Consider the following 7,206-nt stretch of genomic DNA (forward strand, 5'->3'; position numbering starts at 1 on the left):
GCCAAATATGCCCTACTTTTCCATAGAAATGACAAGTCAATGAGGACTTATGAACACGGGACTTACTGCGAGACTATCCATGTGACTGAGAGCGAGACTGTTGAGAGTCTCTTCCACGATGGTCAGTACCACTCCCACCATTATTGCCTCTAATTGTCAAAGCATGAAAGGTATGGGGAGCATCGATATTCTTTTTGTTAATCTCTTCAATCAAGAGTGCACCCTCTACATCCTACAACTATAACCCATTAGTAGGTATGTTAGCACACATAACAATACGAAAGATATCCCATGATTCAGGCACTGTAACTAAGACGAACAAAGGAAGAAGAATACCCATGAATTCAATCCCTTGCGAATAAAAAATGACTGATAATGGAATGAAACTTATTTAAGTGAGCTAGCATGGAAGTGCTCTCCTCATGTGAAGGTCCATGAGTTTCTTCAACCAATATATTTGAGAAGCAGGGCTCTATTTATCATAGACATTAAGAATCTTTTCCCATAATTCCATGCAGACCACTTGTCAAAGACAACACTATCGAACACCTGCTTAGAGAGGGATAATATGATGGTGGACTTACATAGGTAATCTAATTTAGCCCAAACTTCTACATCAATAAGTTTGGGCTTGACACCCTTATGTTTCAAAGGCCTAACCTGCATTTTCTACACTAAAACTTGCCAGATTTGTGCCTTCCAATAGCTATAGTTAGTGCCATCCAACTTGTCAATATTAAAGATAGCACTATTACTCGAGCCACACCATCCATAATGAAGGCAAACAAGTGCACAAACAGTTGAATAAGATTGTTGTAATTACTAAGAGCCCTAAAACCACTACCAAATCAAGCTGAAAACAAAGGGTACTGACCAAGTAATGAAGTGTCCACAAACTCAATGTAAAGAATTATCAAGTGAAGGTAACTACTCACATAAATAGTGCAATAAACTACAATTTCAGTATGCTAAAAATGAAGTACATCAATAAGAAATCAATGCAAAAGAGGGGCAATCACTGATATAAGACAAACTGCAGCTGCCAGGGAATAGCTCCAACTAGCAATGAGTGAATATGTGACTGGCACTAAAAATTGTCAAAGAATCAATGTGTCATACCAAGTTACATCCCATAGGCATAACCATCATGCATAAAGTGGGTCTCATGGGTAACATAGGAGACCAACCAAAGGCACAAGGATTGAGCAATGTAACGGAAGCTCAGTACATAACCAACCAAGATGCATACATCATTGAAAACATCATGACAAAGATAGATCCCAGCCCAAGAGTAATGTCAGATTAGCCCACTAAGCATCAATTGTGTACATAGAGAATGACAAGAGCATGTACATGGAGATGCATAAATCACTGACAACATCATGATAGAGATAGTTGTTTTGGCCCAAGAGTAATATCAAATTAGCCCACTAAGCATCAAGTGCGTACAGAGAGCATGTACATGTCACCAAGTCCCATGGTCTTCTAACTGTAAGACCCTGAAGCTCAACTGTGTAACTAAAATCTCAATGTAATATCCAAATGTCAAGAAGTGGCTCCCATTGGAATAAAAATCGAATGCTAGATGAGCAAACAAAGCTCAAAACATCATGTGGAAGGTATCCATACATCCAAGATCCAAGTAACATATATCCAGGAGCATCCAACCCAAGTAACTTGCAAAGCTCTTATTGGAGTAGCAAAATAACCATATATAATAGTGAATGAAAACCAATCTCAAGATTTAAAACTTCAATCTCAACTCAAAAACAATCTGAAAGTATAGCCAAGCATGTAACATGAACCATAAGCATCAGTATATCAACATCGAATAGTCAATAAGCACCCGAGAGAAACACGCATTATTTCATTAATTAAATGAGCTTCAAAGCTAGTTATTAGAGTAGCAAAAAACATATGTAAAATTGAGCAAAAATGTGCTCAAATTAGTCCCATAGCATTCCAATACATTGGCATAACATCCCCAGATGATCCAGCATCAAATAGGCATCCTAGGAAGCATAAGTGACTTTTAGACAATGAAACTGTATGATAGAAAATAGTCACAAAACTAGCTGATCCCAAGACATCCAACTAATTTTCAAACTCATGCCAAAGATATCGGGGAATATCCCAAAGATTGCTAAGAGCTGGGAGGAGTATCAAGGAGTGGGCAGTAGCAACAAGTGCAATTCACGATGTTGTTGTTGCTCCTACCTACTAGTATTAAGGCCTTGGGAGCATTATAAGGTGCTCAACAAACTAAGTGAGCCTTGGAACAAGTTGCAAAAGGGGGGGAAGAAGCCAGGTAGAAGATAGAGCTCAATGCATACCTTGGGGTGAAGAATCCATGGCTACCATTGAAACTATGAGCTGAAGCTTTTCTCCATAAGCTGAAGCAATGTTGGAGGGTCATGCTCAAGCTCTCGAGAAAGATGGCTCTGATACCAATTGAAGGGAGATGAGCCCTGAAGTGAAAGCGCGGAGCGGAAGCAAGAGCTATGGTGGAAGGAGAGAGAGAGAGAGAGAGAGAGAGAGAGAGAGAGAGAGAGAGAGAGAGAGAGAGAGAAAGAGAGAGAGAGAGCCTAGAGAGAGAGGACAAGATGTGGGAACTCCAATAGTCACAATGTGTGACTAGTGTCATGTCATTACGTGGATACAGTGTGAAAAAACATGGAGTGCATCATCATCATCATCATTCGAAATCTAGAGAGTCAATGTCATCTTAGTCATTAGTGCTAGTGTCCATAGTATGGTTAGTTCTAAAATACAGGATTTTTGGATAAGTTTAACCTAATTTTGATCTTTTGAATATTATTTCTTGTAAATAACCTAAAAAGGTGTAGAAAACTTCTAGAATAGAGTGACATGCAAAAAGCAAGTGGCTTTTCAACCAATTCTGAGAGATCTCATGCAAAAAGAAGGGGCTTTCGAATTCGCGCAGCATGAGATCGTAGTTTACAAGCAACAAATATAGCACTCTAAATAGGGAGGAGTGATTTGGGATAGTTCTAAGCAGGAGTCATGTAGTTTTATCCCCCTTTTGGAGCCAACAAAACCATCAGATTTGCCATTTGAGTAGCATAGAAGAAGCTAAATTTTTGTGTGCATTTTTTGTCTACTAGGGAGCTCCATGAGATCTAATGCTTGGAGATTGCTTCCGAGTAGTCCTAGACAAGTATTTTGTTTATCTTCTTAGGTTCTATCAATACATAGTGCTTTGATTCATTGAGCTTTATCTTTATCTTGTGTACCTCTTTTCCATTCTTTTTCTTCTATTCTATCTCTTATTCTCTACTTCCTTCTCTCTCTAATCCTCGGTGGATATGACCTTTCAACTAGAACCCCTCTCACATTGGTGAACTCGATGTGAAAGGTTGTTGGAAGGAAAGACAAGATGGGAGAACCTTCAAGCACAATTTCTAGTGATGTTTTGCAACAATTAGTGCAAAATATAAACATGCTTATGCAGGTACAACAACAACAACAAGTGATACATGCTTCTGCTCAAACAAAAATTGTTGTGATAACTTGCATGGAGCCAGTATTTTGTATGAGTCATTGTACATGAATTGAAAACCAAAGTTACCGAATTGTACATGTACGATGCTAATTGGGTAGCTTTCAAGAAGACACTTGGGGAAGAATTTTACATTGAAGACACTAGTTTGATTAGCCACAAAACTTTTTAAGAGTAGGTTCTAAAACCCAATAAGGGTCTTGTGACTACATAGTTATTAAGAGAACAAGAAAGTCAGTTTGAGCAATTAGATCTTGCAGAAGCTCTTGATTGAATTGTTTCTACGAGTAGCAGATCCTGAGCTTCAAGAGAAGCTTGATGATTTGTTAGAGGATCAGACTACAGAGACATGGCTTAAAATAGAGTAGAGGCATATTAAGGAATCTATTACTGCATTGGTGAAAAATCATAGAAGGAGAGAAAGATTGCTTATATCTAGCTTGCCCACTGTTACGGGCAAAATAGTTGATGTATCCAATAAGCCATCCACTTCTATGGCTAACCGTATGCTGCACCTACTGTTTCCAATGTTAGAGAAGATGTATTAGATGAATTGGTTAAGGGCATACGAGATCTTCAATTGAAGGTTGCAAAATTGGATGAAAAAGGACAAGAGGAAAGGGGACATGCAACATCCCCTAAACCAAGGAAAAGATGTATGTAGTGTGATAGTTTCCAACATGAAAGGAAGGCTTGTGCTACTTATCAGGAGGCCTTGACACGACATCTAGGGATGGATGTCATGTTGCTACATTGACACATTGTGAAAAAAAACCTGGAACTCATCATCATCTGGCTTTCTTATGAATTTAGATAGTCAATGTCATCTTAGTCATTAGTGCTAATGTCCATAGTATGGTTAGTTCCAAAATATGGGATTTTTGGACAAGTTTAACCTATTTTTGATATTATTTCTTGTAAATATCCTAAAAAGGTGTAGAAAACTTAATAAGATCCGCAACCCTATGGAGAGAAGAACTCGGGTAGTTGCCCTAGAAATCAAAAAGGGAGGTTGCCAAAAGCTCATCCTAGCAAGTAGAAAAGTCAAATTCCAAATATCCACTTCAGCAAAGCCCACAAGAAGAATCCAGAGGATCAACTTAGACTAAGATAGAGTACAAGCCTAGATGCTAATCTCAGAGGTAGTGCAAGCCAAAAGAAGAGAGTTAATCCCACGGCAACAGAAGGGAACATGCCAAGCACTTTGATTGATCTAGACTCATCTGAAACATCAACTGAATGGAATCTTGTCAATATTACTATTCCACTAGGTGATTTACTCAACCTAGTCTCCACTTTTATGTATCATCTCCTTAAAATGAATCAACTCAAGCAACCAATATTACTAGAACTAGAAGTAGTGGCCATGATGGGCCATGCCTTGAAGGAAATGGTCTGCAACTACATGTAGTATATATGTTTCTGGGTACTGTCATTGTAACTAATACACGGGCGGTTATACAAGTGCCTTTGTCCCCAACAAGAAGAAGAAGAAAAAGAAAAAAGAGATGAAGAGAGAAGAAAAAGAGAGGAGAGAAGGGGAGAAAGAAGAGGGAATAATAATAAGAGAGAGAATATGAACATAAAGAGAGAATTATAGAAAATTATAGAGAGAGGATAGATAACATTTGAAAGAGAGAGAAAAAATAAAAAATTCAAAGAGAGAATGAAGAGAGAGAGGGGAGAGAGAGAGAGGCGGGAAGAGAGGTGGGAGAGAAGAAAAGGGAAGAGAGAGAAAGAGAGAGAAGAAGAAGAAGAAGAAAGAGGAAAAGAGAGAGGGGAGAAAAAAGAGAAAAGAAAAAAATATTTTCAAAATTAAACCTTTAGTTACATAGTTTTTTTACTTGAGAGAGAGAGAGAGAGAGAGAGAGAGAAAGAGAGAGAGATAAAGAGAATAAGAAGAAGAAGAAGAAAAGAAGAGAGAGAACATAGAGAGAGAATTATAGAGAAAGAGAAAAGAAAAAAATTTAAAGCGAAAGAAGAGACAAAGAGAGAGAGAGAGAGAAAAGAAGAGAAAAAAGAAAAAAGAGGAGAGGGAGAGAGAAGAATAAGAGAGAGAGAATTATAGAGAGAGAAAATATAAAACTTAAAAGAGAAAGATAAAGAAAAGAAAAAAATTTAAAGAGAAATGGAGAGAGAGAGAGAGACAAGAAGAAAATGATCATGATCATGATGATGAAGGAAAAAGAGGAAAAGAGGGAGAGAGAGGAAAAAAAGAGGAAAGAGAAAAGTACTTTTTAATTAAACATTTGTTGACATAGTTTTTGACTTGAGAGAGAGAGAGTAGAGTAGGGTAGAGTAGTTTATTATCATCCACGAAAGGCCAAATTATGACCCATGGGACCTTTCCAGATATACAATGATTCTCCTTTCCCATGGTAGGAAAGGGTAGCTATGGTGAAAGAACAATCTATGCAACGTGGTTATCCCGAAAACGTAAGATGTGGGTGATAAGAGCCCCTAACTTTGATATAGGAGTAGTGGTTAGAAACTGGTGAAGTGGCCCTTGTAAAGGAATATCAAAGTTAGCCCATATGTGTGCATATGCTAGGCGTGTCATAATCATGTGCTCCTTTGATTCTACACTCTTAAGTCCACACAGTTTGCATAACCTCGTCCCTCTTGCCAGTCCAATCCATGCACATGTCTCGATCAATAAAGTGTGTGATGGAGTTCGAAGTCGTGCAATACTCTGTCTAAATACCACTAAGAGCGAGTTAGCTATGTATGGATGCATGTGTGTCTCTGCCTACATGTAGGATTCCCAACATGAAGGATAGATATGCATATTGTAATAAGCAAGTTTGCCATTTGCTCCCTTGCTTTGATGTTTTGCTTGATACGCTCGTAAGAGGTTTGATTGAAATGTGTTTACGCATATATCTTCGGATGCCATATCTAGATATCTATCCACTTCCCACCCTTTAAACTATTTTCGCATATCCAGCACCCATCCTATTGAAAGCACTTTACTTTTCGACATTTTCTATAGGCTTGTGCTAGCATCCCATTCTCGTTTGGGGAGCCTACTATCATCCATTTGACGTACTCGGGTGGCATATCTCAGTACTCGGATCATATCTTGTACCTCAATTGGCCGATGGCCAGTTTCCAAAAGCATAAGCACATATGGTGTGGTGCTTTTGATGCCCAAATGTCTACGAATAAAAGCTTTTTGCAGCTTCTCAATGACATTCCATGGAGATGAGGAGATGCTCCCCCCCCCCCCACTTCCACTCCATATAATACCATCTGTAGAACATATGCATCAAAAATCATACAACACATTTTCTAGCATTTAGTATCTGTACGGCTACAGTCATTTTCAAATTGATAATACTTGCTTTTCCTTGCCGCTAACCGCTACTCCACACATGTATGCCATTTGTGGTTTGCAAGTATCTCAATACCCAAGTATTTGAAAGTAGATACTACCTCTATAGACTGTCTCGCATAATGTACTTTTGGTGGGGGCTTTGATTGCTTGGTGCACACAACCATTAGCTTTGTTTTTTATACATTCATCGTCAAACCACTATCTTGACAAAACCGTTCAAGAATCCCCATGAACTGCTTCATAAGTTCCCCAATATATGTAAAGAAGACCACATCATCTACATAAAGTAGGAGCAAGATGGAAAACATACCAATATGCAGGCTTTTGGCTTCCTCTTCATTCATAGCCA

Source organism: Lygodium microphyllum, chromosome 8 (assembly GCF_053477565.2).
Source record: "Lygodium microphyllum isolate KBCC chromosome 8, Lygodium_microphyllum_v1.1.10, whole genome shotgun sequence".
NCBI lineage: Eukaryota > Viridiplantae > Streptophyta > Polypodiopsida > Schizaeales > Lygodiaceae > Lygodium > Lygodium microphyllum.